Below are 15,902 nucleotides of genomic sequence, written 5' to 3'. Positions count from 1 at the left end.
CTACACAGGAACTGAATTACAGAACAGAACAGGGTCTCAAATTTAGAAAACCAACTTATGCTTGCTTAAGGGGAAAGGTGAGTTGGGGTGCTGCATAAAACCAGAGATTGAAATGAGCACAGATAAAGTTCCTTAAGCCAAATATGGAATAGACAAGAGCTACTCCTTGCTCAACGAAATGGACTCAACACCGCATATTAAACGCCTAAGAATGTACCTGACAAGTAAGTATCTTAAAACCTATGGATTGCTATGTCTCCAAAAGCGAATCAAGCATGTGTACAGGGGCATAAATGCAGCAGTGATAGGATTGGAGAGGTTCGGTGAGCAAATGAAGACCCTTTGAAGTCATATTGCATGGTACCCATTCCACGGGTTTCAACTACCCAGGTTTAAGGTATTCTTCCTTCAGCTAAAACATGCATGTGGAACCTAGAGTATGATCAACCATGTGATCGGGAGACGTGTTCAAATATGTCTCAGTTTTCGTACCCTGGTACTCGGGTGCAACATTCCAGACGCTTTACTAACACTCTCCCCACTTGGAGAGTCAGTCCCTTTAACCTCCTGTTTGGCCCAGTTTGTAATTTCTGCGGAAGATGAACAAGAATAGCGAGAACCAATGAGAGACTAGCTGGAGGTGTCTGGACGGGCAAATTTAACTCTCATTTCCCACCAGGAAGAGGAATTAACCAAAGGCTCAGCGTGCCGTGCCGGAACCAGATTAGGGCCTGAAGCCATCCTGCGGTGTTGTGGCCAGCTCACAAGAAAGCGAGTTGAAGAAAGGAGCTCAGGGGCACTGTAATTCACAAACCTGCAGAGTTATAAATGACAGCTATCATCCAATAATATACCGAAGTAAGGCTGCCAAGAGGACTTGAAAGCGGGGCAGAATTGCAGGAAACCAATTTCAGGAGGTAGACTGGAATTGCATTGAAAGCATAGGAAAAGAGGCAGAACGTCCACAATGATGCACTTGGCCAAAAAGGGCGTATGCGTTTTTTCCTGAATATATTCAGGAAAAAACGCATACGCCCTTTTTGGCCAACCAAGCAAGCTTGCAAAGGAAATCTGCACTACAATGAAGTCTCACTTCCCCCCGGTCAAAAGGGCCATCTGAAAAAAGTGTAAAATCCAGAAAGGCAGGACAGGCCATGGAGAACAGGGAGCATTGTTATGCTGATGGGCGGGATGTAAATTGCCAACAGACACTCGGGAGAAGTGTATGGTGTTTCCTGAAACATCTAAAAAACAAAGCAACAGAGCCTAGGGCACTTCCACTTATGGTCCTATAGCTTAGGGAAATTAAAATCAAAAAGACACAGCCACCCCAAAGTTTGGGACGCCTCTGTTTACAAGAACCTCGATTACCGTACAAGTTCAACATCACAGAAAGTGAAAAATGGATAAAGAACTTGTGGAACTTACGTACAATGCAGTATCACTCAGCAATGAAATCTATGTCACCAGGCCCGTAGCAGCATAATGAGTGGATTCAGGTACGATGATTCTAACTGAAATAAGTCACACAGAAAAAGAAACATCATAAGATATCACTAATACACGGAATGTAAACTTGGCTACACAGGAACTGAATTCCAAAACAGAACAGGGTCTCAAATTTAGAAAACCAACTTATGCTTGCTTAAGGGGAAAGGTGAGTTGGGGTGCTGCATAAAACCAGAGATTGAAATGAGCACAGATAAAGTTCCTTAAGCCAAATATGGAATAGACAAGAGCTACTCCTTGCTCAACAAAATGGACTCAACACCCCATATTAAACACCTAAGAATGTACCTGACTAGTAAGTATCTTAAAACCTATGGATTGCTATGTCTCCGAAAGAGAATCAAGCATGTGTACAGGGGCATAAAGGCAGCAGTGATAGGATTGGAGAGGTTTGGTGAGCAAACGAAGACCCTTTGAAGTCATATTGCATGGTACCCATTCCACGTGTTTCAACTACCCAGGTTTAATGTATTCTTCCTTCAGCTAAAACATGCATGTGGAACCTAGGGTATGATCAACCATGTGATCGGGAGACGTGTTCAAATATGTCTCAGTTTTCGTACCCTGGTACTCGGGTGCAACATTCCAGACGCTTTACTAACACTCTCCCGACTGGGAGAGTCAGTCCCTTTAACCTCCTGTTTGGCCGAGTTTGCAATTTCTGCGGAAGATGAACAGGAATAGCGAGAACCAATGAGAGATTAGCTGGAGGTGTCTGGACGGGCAAATTTAACTCTCATTTCCCACCAGGAAGAGGAATTAACCAAAGGCTCAGCGTGCCGTGCCGGAACCAGATTAGGGCCTGAAGCCATCCTGCGGTGTTGCGGCCAGGTCACAAGAAAGTGAGTTGAAGAAAGGAGCTCAGGGGCACTGTAATTCACAAACCTGCAGAGTTATAAATGACAGCTATCATCCAAAAATATACTGAAGTAAGGCTGCCAAGAGGACTTGAAAGCGGGGCAGAATTGCAGGAAACCGATTTCAGGAGGTAGACTGGAATTGCATTGAAAGCATAGGAAATGAGGCAGAACGTCCACAATGATGCACTTGGCCAAAAAGGGCGTATGCGTTTTTTCCTGAATATATTCAGGAAAAAACGCATACGCCCTTTTTGGCCAACCAAGCAAGCTTGCAAAGGAAATCTACACTACAATGTAGTCTCACTTCCCCCCGGTCAAAAGGGCCATCTGAAAAAAGTGTAAAATCCAGAAAGGCAGGACAGGCCATGGAGAACTGGGAGCCTTGTTATGCTGATGGGCGGGATGTAAATTGCCAACAGACACTCGGGAGATGTGTTTGGTGTTTCCTGAAGCATCTAAAAAACAAAGCAAGAGAGCCTAGGGCACTTCCACTTATGGTCCTATAGCTTAGGGAAATTAAAATCAAAAAGACACAGCCACCCCAAAGTTTGGGACGCCTCTGTTTACAAGAACCTCGTTTACCGTACAAGTTCAATATCACAGAAAGTGAAAAATGGATAAAGAACTTGTGGTACTTACGTACAATGCAGTATCACTCAGCAATGAAATCTATGTCATCAGGCCCTTAGCAGCACAATGAGTGGATTCAGGTACGATGATTCTAACTGAAATAAGTCACACAGAAAAAGAAACATCATAAGATATCACTAATACACGGAATGTAAACTTGTCTACACAGGAACTCAATTACAGAACAGAACAGGGTCTCAAATTTAGAAAACCAACTTATGCTTTCTTAAGGGGAAAGGTTAGTTGGGGTGCTGCATAAAACCAGAGATTGAAATGAGCACAGATAAAGTTCCTTAAGCCAAATATGGAATAGACAAGAGCTACTCCTTGCTCAACGAAATGGACTCAACACCCCATATTAAACGCCTAAGAATGTACCTGACTAGTAAGTATCTTAAAACCTATGGATTGCTATGTCTCCAAAAGAGAATCAAGCGTGTGTACCGGGGCATAAACGCAGCAGTGATAGGATTGGAGAGGTTCGGTGAGCAAATGAAGACCCTTTGAAGTCATATTGCATGGTACCCATTCCACGGGTCTCAACTCTCCAGGTTTAAGGTATTCTTCCTTCAGCTAAAACATGCATGTGGAACCCAGGGTATGATCAACCGTGTGAACGGGAGACGTGTTCAAATATGTCTCAGTTTTCCTCCCCTGGTACTCGGGTGCAACATTCCAGACGCTTTACTAACACTCTCCCCACTTGGAGAGTCAGTACCTTTAACCTCCTGTTTGACCCAGTTTGCAATTTCTGCGGAAGATGAACAGGAATAGGGAGAACCAATGAGAGACTAGCTGGAGGTGTCTGGACGGGCAAATTTAACTCTCATTTCCCACCAGGAAGAGGAATTAACCGAAGGCTCAGCGTGCCGTGCCGGAACCAGATTAGGGCCTGAAGCCATCCTGTGGTGTTGCGGCCAGCTCGAAAGAAAGCGAGTTGAAGAAAGGAGCTCAGGGGCACTGTAATTCACAAACCTGCAGAGTTATAAATGACAGCTATCGTCCAAAAATATACTGAAGTAAGGCTGCCAAGAGGACTTGAAAGCGGGGCAGAATTGCAGGAAACCTATTTCAGGAGGTAGACTGGAATTGCATTGAAAGCATAGGAAAAGAGGCAGAACGTCCACAATGATGCACTTGGCCAAAAAGGGCGTATGCGTTTTTTCCTGAATATATTCAGGAAAAAACGCATACGCCCTTTTTGGAAAACCAAGCAAGCTTGCAAACGAAATCTGCACTACAATGAGGTCTCACTTCCCCCCGGTCAAAAGGGCCATCTGAAAAAAGTGTAAAATCCAGAAAGGCAGGACAGGCCATGGAGAACTGGGAGCCTTGTTATGCTGATGGGCGGGATGTAAATTGCCAACAGACACTCGGGAGAAGTGTATGGTGTTTCCTGAAACATCTGAAAAACAAAGCAACAGAGCCTAGGGCACTTCCACTTATGGTCCTATAGCTTAGGGAAATTAAAATCAAAAAGACACAGCCACCCCAAAGTTTGGGACGCCTCTGTTTACAAGAACCTCGTTTACCGTACAAGTTCAATATCACAGAAAGTGAAAAATGGATAAAGAACTTGTGGTACTTACATACAATGCAGTATCACTCAGCAATGAAATCTATGTCATCAGGCCCGTAGCAGCATAATGAGTGGATTCAGGTACCATGATTCTAACTGAAATAAGTCACACAGAAAAAGAAACATCATAAGATATCACTAATACACGGAATGTAAACTTGTCTACACAGGAACTGAATTACAGAACAGAACAGGGTCTCAAATTTAGAAAACCAACTTATGCTTGCTTAAGGGGAAAGGTGAGTTGGGGTGCTGCATAAAACCAGAGATTGAAATGAGCACAGATAAAGTTCCTTAAGCCAAATATGGAATAGACAACAGCTACTCCTTGCTCAATGAAATGGACTCAACACCCCATATTAAACGCCTAAGAATGTACCTGACTAGTAAGTATCTTAAAACCTATGGATTGCTATGTCTCCAAAAGAGAATCAAGCGTGTGTACAGGGGAATAAAAGTAGCAGGGATAGGATTGGAGAAGTTCAGTGAGCAAATGAAGACCCTTTGAAGTTATATTGCATGGTACCCATTCCACGGGTTTCAACTACCCAGGTTTAAGGTATTCTTCCTTCAGCTAAAATATGCATGTGGAACCAAGAGTATGATCAACCGTGTGAACGGGAGACGTGTTCAAATATGTCTCAGTTTTCCTCCCCTGGTACTCGGGTGCCACATTCCAGACGCTTTACTAACACTCTCCCCAATTGGAGAGTCAGCGCCTTTAACCTCCTGTTTGGCCCAGTTTGCAATTTCTGCGGAAGATTAACAGGAATATCGAGAACCAATGAGAGACTAACTGGAGGTGTCTGGACGCACAAATTTAACTCTGATTTCCCACCAGGAAGAGGAAATAACCAAAGGCTCAGCGTGCCGTGCCGGAACCAGATTAGGGCCTGAAGCCATCCTGCGGTGTTGCGGCCAGGTCACAAGAAAGCGAGTTGAAGAAAGGAGCTCAGGGGCACTGTAATTCACAAACCTGCAGAGTTATAAATGACAGCTATCGTCCAAAAATATACTGAAGTAAGGCAGCCAAGAGGACTTGAATGCGGGGCAGAATTGCAGGAAACCGATTTCAGGAGGTAGACTGGAATTGCATTGAAAGCATAGGAAAAGAGGCAGAACGTCCACAATGACGCACTTGGCCAAAAAGTGCGTATGCGTTTTTTCCTGAATATATTCAGGAAAAAACGCATACGCCCTTTTTGGACAACCAAGCAAGCTTGCAAAGGAAATCTGCACTACAATGAAGTCTCACTTCCCCCCGGTCAAAAGGGCCATCTGAAAAAAGTGTAAAATCCAGAAAGGCAGGACAGGCCATGGAGAACTGGGAGCCTTGTTATGCTGATGGGCGGGATGTAAATTGCCAACAGACACTGGGGAGAAGTGTATGGTGTTTCCTGAAACATCTAAAAAACAAAGCAACAGAGCCTAGGGCACTTCCACTTATGGTCCTATAGCTTAGGGAAATTAAAATCAAAAAGACACAGCCACCCCAAAGTTTGGGACGCCTCTGTTTACAAGAACCTCGTTTACCGTACAAGTTCAGTATCACAGAAAGTGAAAAATGGATAAAGAACTTGTGGTACTTACGTACAATGCAGTATCACTCAGCAATGAAATCTATGTCATCAGGCCCGTAGCAGCATAATGAGTGGATTCAGGTACGATGATTCTAACTGAAATAAGTCACACAGAAAAAGAAACATCATAAGATATCACTAATACACGGAATTTAAACTTGGCTACACAGGAACTGAATTCCAAAACAGAACAGGGCCTCAAATTTAGAAAACCAACTTATGCTTGCTTAAGGGGAAAGGTGAGTTGGGGTGCTGCATAAAACCAGAGATTGAAATGAGCACAGATAAAGTTCCTTAAGCCAAATATGGAATAGACAAGAGCTACTCCTTGCTCAACGAAATGGACTCAACACCCCATATTAAACGCCTAAGAATGTATCTGACTAGTAAGTATCTTAAAACCTATGGATTGCTATGTCTCCAAAAGAGAATCAAGCGTGTGTACAGGGGCATAAAAGTAGCAGTGATAGGATTGGAGAAGTTCAGTGAGCAAATGAAGACCCTTTGAAGTCATATTGCATGGTACCCATTAAACGGGTCTCAACTCTCCAGGTTTAAGGTATTCTTCCTTCAGCTAAAATATGCATGTGGAACCCAGAGTATGATCAACCGTGTGAACGGGAGACGTGTTCAAATATGTCTCAGTTTTCCTCCCCTGGTACTCGGGTGCAACATTCCAGACGCTTTACTAACACTCTCCCCAATTGGAGAGTCAGCGCCTTTAACCTCCTGTTTGGCCCAGTTTGCAATTTCTGCGGAAGATTAACAGGAATAGCGAGAACCAATGAGAGACTAGCTGGAGGTGTCTGGACGCACAAATTTAACTCTGATTTCCCACCAGAAAGAGGAAATAACCAAAGGCTCAGTGTGCCGTGCCGGAACCAGATTAGGGCCTGAAGCCATCCTGCGGTGTTGCGGCCAGGTCACAAGAAAGCGAGTTGAAGAAAGGAGCTCAGGGGCACTGTAATTCACAAACCTGCAGAGTTATAAATGACAGCTATCGTCCAAAAATATACTGAAGTAAGGCTGCCAAGAGGACTTGAAAGCGGGGCAGAATTGCAGGAAACCGATTTCAGGAGGTAGACTGGAATTGCATTGAAAGCATAGGAAAAGAGGCAGATCGTCCACAATGATGCACTTGGACAAAAAGTGTGTATGCGTTGTTTCCTGAATATATTCAGGAAAAAACGCATACACCCTTTTTGGCCAACCAAGCAAATTTGCAAAGGAAATCTGCAATACAATGAAGTCTCACTTCCCCCAGGTCAAAAGGGCCATCTGAAAAAAGTGTAAAATCCAGAAAGGCAGGAGAGGCCATGGAGAACTGGGAGCCTTGTTATGCTGATGGGCGGGATGTAAATTACCAACAGACACTCGGGAGAAGTGTATGGTGTTTCCTGAAACATCTAAAAAAGAAAGCAACAGAGCCTAGGGCACTTCCACTTATGGTCCTATAGATTAGGGAAATTAAAATCAAAAAGACACAGCCACCCCAAAGTTTCGGACGCCTCTGTTTACAAGAACCTCGTTTACCGTACAAGTTCAACATCGCAGAAAGTGAAAAATGGATAAAGAAGTTGTGGTATTTACTTACAAAGCAATATCACTCAGCAATGAAATCTATGTCATCAGGCCCTTAGCAGCACAATGAGTGGATTCAGGTACGATGATTCTAACTGAAATAAGTCACACAGAAAAACAAACATCATAAGATATCAGTAATACACGGAATGTAAACTTGGCTACACAGGAACTGATTTACAGAACAGAACAGTGTCTCAAATTTAGAAAACCAACTTATGCTTGCTTAAGGGGAAAGGTGAGTTGGGGTGCTGCATAAAACCAGAGATTGAAATGAACACAGATAAAGTTCCTTAAGCCAAATATGGAATAGACAAGAGCTACTCCTTGCTCAACGAAATGGACTCAACACCGCATATTAAACGCCTAAGAATGTACCTGACTAGTAAGTATCTTAAAACCTATGGATTGCTATGTCTCCAAAAGAGAATCAAGCATGTGTACAGGGGCATAAACGCAGCAGTGATAGGATTAGAGAGGTTCGGTGAGCAAATGAAAACCCATTGAAGGCATATTGCATGGTACCCATTCCACGGTTTTCAACTATCCAGGTTTAAGGTATTCTTCCGTCAGCTAAAACATGCATGTGGAACCCAGAGTATGATCAACCGTGTGAACGGGAGACATGTTCAAGTGTCTCAGTTTTCCTCCCCTGGTACTCGGGTGCAACATTCCAGACGCTTTACTAACACTCTTCCCACTTGGAGAGTCAGCGCCTTTAACTTCCTGTTTGGCCCAGTTTGCAATTTCTGCGGAAGATGAACAGGAATAGGGAGAACCAATGAGAGACTAGCTGGAGGTGTCTGGACGGGCAAATTTAACTCTCATTTCCCACCAGGAAGAGGAAATAACCAAATGCTCAGCGTGCCGTGCTGGAACCAGATTAGGGCCTGAAGCCATCCTGCGGTGCTGCGGCCAGCTCAAAAGAAAGCGAGTTGAAGAAAGGAGCTCAGGGGCACTGTAATTCACAAACCTGCAGAGTTATAAATGACAGCTATCGTCCAAAAATATACTGAAGTAAGGCTGCCAAGAGGACTTGAAAGTGGGGCAGAATTGCAGGAAACCGATTTCAGGAGGTAGACTGGAATTGCATTGAAAGCATAGGAAAAGAGGCAGAACGTCCACAATGATGCACTTGGCCAAAAAGGGCGTATGCGTTTTTTGCTGAATATATTCAGGAAAAAACGCATACGCCCTTTTTGGCCAACCAAGCAAGCTTGCAAAGGAAATCTGCACTACAATGAAGTGTCACTTCCCCCCGGTCAAAAGGGCCATCTGAAAAAAGTGTAAAATCCAGAAAGGCAGGACAGGCCATGGAGAACTGGGAGCCTTGTTATGCTGATGGGTAGGATGTAAATTGCCAACAGCCACTTGGGAGAAGTGTGTGGTGTTTCCTGAAACATCTAAAAAACAAAGCAACAGAGCCTAGGGCACTTCCACTTATGGTCCTGTAGCTTAGGGAAATTAAAATCAAAAAGACACAGCCACCCCAAAGTTTGGGACGCCTCTGTTTACAAGAACCTCGTTTACCATACAAGTTCAATATTGCAGAAAGTGAAAAATGGATAAAGAAGTTGTGGTACTTACGTACAATGCAATATCACTCAGCAATGAAATCTATGTCATCAGGCCCATAGCAGCATAATGAGTGGATTCAGGTATGATGATTCTAACTGAAATAAGTCACACAGAAAATGAAACATCATGAGATATCACTAATACACGGAATGTAAACTTGGCTACACAGAAACTGAATTACATAATAGAACAGGGACTCAAATTTAGAAAACCATCTTTTGCTTGCTTAAGGGGAAAGGCGAGTTGGGGTGCTGCATAAAAGCAGAGTTTGAAATTAGCACAGATACTGTTCCATAAGCCAAATATGGAATAGACAAGACCTACCCCTTGCTCAACGTAATGGATTCAGCAATGAGGTATCACCTCACACCTGGTAGAATAGGCATCATAGAAAATCTACAAACAAAAAATGCTGGAAAGGGTGTGGAGAAAAGGAACCCTCTTCCACTATTGTTGGGAATATAAATTGATACAGTCATTATGGAGAACAATATGGAATTTCTTAAGAAACTAACAATAGAATTCCCATATGATACAGCAATCCCAGTACTGGACATATACCCAGACAAATTCATAAATCAAAAAGAGACATTCACCGCAATGTTCATTGCATCACTATTTACAATATCGAGGTAATGGAAGCAACCTAAATGCCCACAGACAGACGAATGCATAAAGCCGTGGTACATATATAAAATGGAATATTACTAAGCCATGAAAAGGAATGAAATTGGGTCATTTGTAGAGACGTCGATGGATCCAGAGACTGTCATACAGAGTGAAGTAAGTCAGAAAGAGAAAAACAAATCTTGTATATTCATGCATATATGTGGAACCTAGAAAAACTGTACAGATTAACCATTTTGCAAGGCATAAATAGAGCAACAGATGTAGACAACAAACGTATGGACAACAAGGGGGGAAAGCTGTTGGGGGGGTGGTGGTGGGAGGAGTTGAGAGACTGGGATTGGCATGTATACATTTATATGTATAAAATAGATAACCAATAAGAACCTGCTGTATAAAAATATAAAATAAAATTCAAAATTAAAAAGAAATAAAATTTAAAAAATAAAACAGAAAAAACAATTATTCCCTGCACATACATGTATTTATATGAATAATTTATTTCCATGCTTATATCTGTAAATACAAAAAAGAGGAATAAAATCTACCTTGAACCAAAAACGAAAAAGAGAAAAAAAACACAGAACCCACCAGTTACACAGAAGAAAACCGTATCAGGGCACTTGCTCCAGTTGTAAACAATTCTGAAGTTGGTCAGTGGTGGGGAATCGTCTCCCATTCAGCCAGCAGCCCCCACGCAACAAGCGTCCTCATTGCAAAGCTGGGGCACCGTGCCAGGGCATCTGTGAGTAAACGTGAGCTGAGCCCCAGGCCAGTTGCTGCTGAACTATTCCCACCCGTCCCAGGTAAAACACCTGAATATATACAAGGACTTGAAAGCCTAGAGGAAGGGCCATGGAGCCACACGAGTGACAGCATGCCGGCCGACTTGGTGCCTGCAGGCCAGCCAGGATGGTCCTGGCCCTGGGTGCTCTTCTGGAAGATTTCCATTTCCCTGCCTGAGATACCCGTCCTGTCCCTGCCCCCACTGCTTTTTTCCTTCCTCACCTCTGCCCAGGGAGAAATTCCAGCAGCAGGTATGGGTGACACATCCTCTTCTTTAGCAGGTGGCAGCCTGGCAACTGCTGCAGAAAGTCCAGCAGAGCCCCACTCACACTGGGCCACCCACAAAGCCGTGGCCTCTCCCTCCCTCCCACCAGCCCAGCCCCGAGACTGCTGACAGGGCAGAGAAAATGGCGTCAGGCACGGCTGCAGGGGCTCTTGCTGCCTGGAGTGGTATTTATATTGATCTCAACCCAGGCACACCTGGGGAGGGCTGGCCGGCACGGTAAGTCTGCCCAGGTCAGCCAATCATCACCCCTCAGGGGCTCACAGTTGCAGAAAATGGAACTTGCTGAAGCGGCTAGGTCCAAGGAACAGGTGTGGGCTCCCGAGAGTCAGGATAGACAAGGGGCTGCAGCTTTGGCTTGTTTTCTAATCATTTTATCTGGCCCATGAGTGGGAGACAACTTCAAGAGAACCCTCTCCTAATGAGAGGAACCCAGGAGTCAGGGAGAGGAGGGGTGGGTGGTGGTTGGAGACAGAGGCCTGGTGCCCCGGGTGCAGTGGAAGTCTCTGGAAGACCAGGTGGAGGGAGGCCGCACGGAGTGATGCCCAGGGTCACAGACCTGTCACAGCTGCTGTTTGTTAGTTCAAGTCCTGCTCTGAGGTGCTCTGTGTCAGCTCTGAGCGACAGGTGAGCTGGGGGTGCTCTGCAATGAGGGCTATGTGCACGGTTCCTGTGTGCCCAGCCCTGCCACAGTATCTGCAAGGGTAGCTCTGTATCCTGGGAGGGGCCTGACCACGAGAGCCCCGTGGGCTGGGGTGGGGGTGGGGTACCTGCCCAGGTGAGCTCCATATTCTGGGATTGGTCTGACCACGAGAGTCCCATGGGCTGCTGGGGACCTGGTAAAGGATGTCAGGACAGTCAGTGAAGCCACCGAGGATATACCTCCAGTTGCTCCTAATTCCTACACCCTGCTGGTCATTCTACCAACCACCAGGACATGGTATTCTGTATTAGTCTTCAATGATGCCTTCTTTTGTATTCCATTAGTCCCAGAGTCACAAGAAATTTTGGCTTGTGAGTGGCAGGACTCAACATACAACTAAAACAATACTTCCGGGCCGTTCGGCCCCAAGGGTGCAAAAATTCCCACACCATCTTTGGGGAAAGCTTAGCTAAAGACCTAAAAGTTCTACCTCTGGAAAAGGAAACCCTCCTTCAATATGCAGGCGACATTCTGATCGCTAGCCCTACTAAGGAGGCCTCTGAACTACCAAGCCAATAAAGGATAGAAGTTGTCCAAGAAAAAGCTCAAATATCACAGACTGCAGTGACCTGCCTGGGCTTCATTCTCACAGAAGGTCGGAGAAGCCCATCCCAGGAAAGGGAAGAAACCATTTTCAGCCTTACCCCTTTCTAAAACTAGAAGACAGCTTAGGGGTTCCTGGGGAGGCCAGGGTTTGCTGCTTCTGGATCCCTAACTACAGTCTACTAGCTGGGCCTCTATATGAAACACTGAAAGGAAAAGATGATGATCCTTTTGAATAGAATCCAGAAGTGGCCTTTCAAGAATGGAAAGAGCAGTCAATTCAGACCCTTGCCCTGGAACTCCCTAATTTAGCTAAACCCTTTGACCTTTACATTCCCGGTGAAAGGTGAATCGCCATTGGAGAATTAGTGCAAAAACTGGGACCACTTGAAATGGAATAATGCAAGAATGCCATCCAGGTAGGATAAACTACGGTCACTAAGGGGCTTGGCCCACTGCCACATCTGGCCAAGATACTGGCGGTATCTAAAAACCTGGAAATCAGCAGCCCAAAAGGCCACCTCCCTCCTAAGGGAAAAGGACCCCACGTGGTGATCCTAACCACCAACCATGCCCTGAAGTTGCAGGGTTCGCTCCGTGGGCACACCGACCTCGAGTGAGGAGGCCCTCCAACTCCAACATCCAGAGAGATAACCGGGGGCAACAGGGCACCATGACGACTCGTGTGAACATCACTTGACCTGGAGTTTCTCTCATAAAACAACAAGAGTGTGTCCCAAAAGAGTAGACTACTGCTTGCAGGACTTACTGCACCCAGAGGGGAGCTAATAATCTTGGCGGGGGAACAGTATACCACACTGTCACCATAGAAAAGCCTACAGACACCGTGATGATGGTGGCCAATAAGACCGGCTGGACTCCTGTTTACTTCAAAAGGCTGTTGACTCAGTGGCCATCATGGTCCTTGATCACCACTGACCCTGGACTGTCTGGGAGTTGAGCGGGCAGGGCTCTGACACCTGGTGCTGTTTGTACGTTAATTCAGGGGCCTAATTGAAGAAAGCGCAGACTACTGGTCAGAGCATCTAGGCTGGCAGAAACGGTCAGCCTAAGGTGGCCAAACAAATGTGGGGCGGGGTGAAACCGGCCCCCACAGCGTCTCTGCACATCTCTTTCCTGGACCCTTAAAGGTCATTAGAATCTATAACACTTCCAATGCTGGTGCTCAGGTGGACGAGCAGGGAGGCAGGGGTCCTGGGGACAATCAACGTCACCGGGAGGCTGCTGGGGAGAAGCTCTGACCCTCGCCCCAGGGTATGAGGGCTCCCAACTCAGCACTCAGCAGTTACAGAAGAAGGGTCTGCACCCTCAGCACTCCAAGAATGAGGAACGGGACAAAAAGCAGAGGAGGGGTTTGTCCCCAGCAAAGCCCATTAAAAATCCCTGGGAGATAAAAATAGAATCTGGGCAATAAAGTCAAGTCTAACCTTTTTTATCCTTTGTGCTTTGTCTAATTTCACGTGCTCCTAGGGTCCCGCATGCAGAGGTTCCACACCCGGCACTTCAGACCAGATTTCCTAGTGCAGAATGGCTGGGTCGACACCTCAGCTCCTGGGGCCCAGTGCAGACTCCACGATATAGAGCCTGAGCTACAGCCAACCCGGCCCTCGAGAGCTCCGCCCCCTCCCTCCCTCCCACTGACTCTGACAGGATCTCTACACAGCAGCCCAGCCCACAGCCCACGGGGTAGTGCATGCTCTCACCTCTCCATTCTCTGATCAAAATATAAAGTTTCCTTTGCTTGTGAACCAAACTCAGTCTCGATCTGTTGGCCCCAATGACACTGGGAAGGGGGACACATTTTGGGGTCCACTCTGGAGGATCAGTAACAGAAATTGAGACTATTGTAACCTCAATGAACAGATGTGTGAGCCAAACTGTAGTTAACATAGAACAGTGTATAAGGCTCGGGTAAAATAAGATGTTTTTAACACTTCCATTTGATATTTCCATCACTTTTTATAAGCAAGTTCAGTGAAAAGGTTTGTCTTATTTGTCAGGTCAATATTAGAGAAACGAAGTGATTTCTTTCCAAGGATGTACATCTAATAATCTTGGTTAAACCTTCAATCCTGTTTTAAATGCTTTTCCATTGAAAATGATACCTCTCTTTCAGCTCCCCCATTTCTGAGAAGTATAAAATCTTATAATTTATTATTACCAAAGGGGAAAGGTGGGAGGAGGGATAAATTAACAGTTTGGAATTAACACATACACACTGCTATGTATAAAATAGATCATCAACAAGGAACTACTGTATAGCACAGGGAACTACACTCAACATTTTGCAATAACCTATAAGGGGAAATACTCTGAAAAAGAATAGATATTTTTATTGACATCATCTATCAATGACAGTTAAAGTGTAGCCTAAGGGAAGCTGGTGGTGAGTGCTTCTGACCCTGAAGACTTCAATTATCTAAAGTTTGGACTCTGCCTACTTCCCAAGGCCCTTAATGAACATATGTGTAGCCGTAGCTTAAAAACTTCCCCAGTTTGGGTTTCGGGGAGACACTGATTTTGAAAAAGCCCTGGTGTTCTCCTTACATGAATGGGACTCTTCCTACTGCTAAAACATGTCTGTCACACCCAGAGGATGGTATACCGTCTGATCGGGAAGAGTTTGGAAAAGGCATCTCATCTCCTCATCTCCTGGTGCTCGGGTTCACCCCTCCAGCATCTTTACTAACAGTCTCCCCACTTGGAGATGTCAGCACTGTCAACATCCTGTTGCGTACAGTTTGGAATTTGTCCAGAGGATGAAGCGGAAGGATGAGGAACAATGAGAGACAAGTCCTAGGTGTTCAGACAGGCACATGTCATTCTAATTTCCAATCAGGAAGACGAATTGACCAAAGGCTAGGGTTGCCCATGGAAACAGTATAGGGCTTGAGGAAATCCCGCTGCTTTGTGGCCAGTTCCCATAAACACAAGTTGAACAATGGAACTCAGGGGCAGTAAAATTCACAAAACTGCAGAGTTGAAAATATCCATCACTGAAAAATGTCTTGAGGAAAGTCAAAGAAAAGGACTTGTAAGCAAGGGAGAATGGCAGGAAAGGGATTTGAGGAGGTAGAAAGGACTCGCCATTAAGCACAAGAAAAGGAGCTGAACATTGCAGTTGGCCAAAAAGGGTGTATGCGTTTTTTTCTGTATATATTCAAGAAAAGGGCATACACTTTTTTAGCCAACCAAACAGGTGGGCACTGGAAGTCAATACTACAAAAGATATCACTTCACATCAGTCAGAAGAGCCATCCTCATAAAGCGTAAAAAACAGAAATGCAGGACAGGGCAACGAGAAGAGGGAGCCCTGTGAGACTTATAGTGGAAATGTATATTGCCAACGGCCATTCTGGAGAAGTGTATTGTGTTTACTAAAGCATCTAAAAAATGAGCTACAGAGCATAGGGCACTTGCACTCATGGGCGTATATCTTGGGAAAAACAAAAATCGAGAGGACACAGGCACCCCAATGTTTACCCCCTCTCTGTTTAAAAGATCCTCGACTAGGATATAACTTAAATGTCTCTGGAGGGAAAAAATGGATAGAGATGTGGTACTTAGGTAGAGTGGAATATTATTCAGCCTGGAAATCAATGAAATATGGCCAGTTGTAACA

Source organism: Pseudorca crassidens, chromosome 6, assembly GCF_039906515.1.
Source record: "Pseudorca crassidens isolate mPseCra1 chromosome 6, mPseCra1.hap1, whole genome shotgun sequence".
Classification (NCBI taxonomy): domain Eukaryota; kingdom Metazoa; phylum Chordata; class Mammalia; order Artiodactyla; family Delphinidae; genus Pseudorca; species Pseudorca crassidens.
This window is presented reverse-complemented; position numbering follows the sequence as displayed.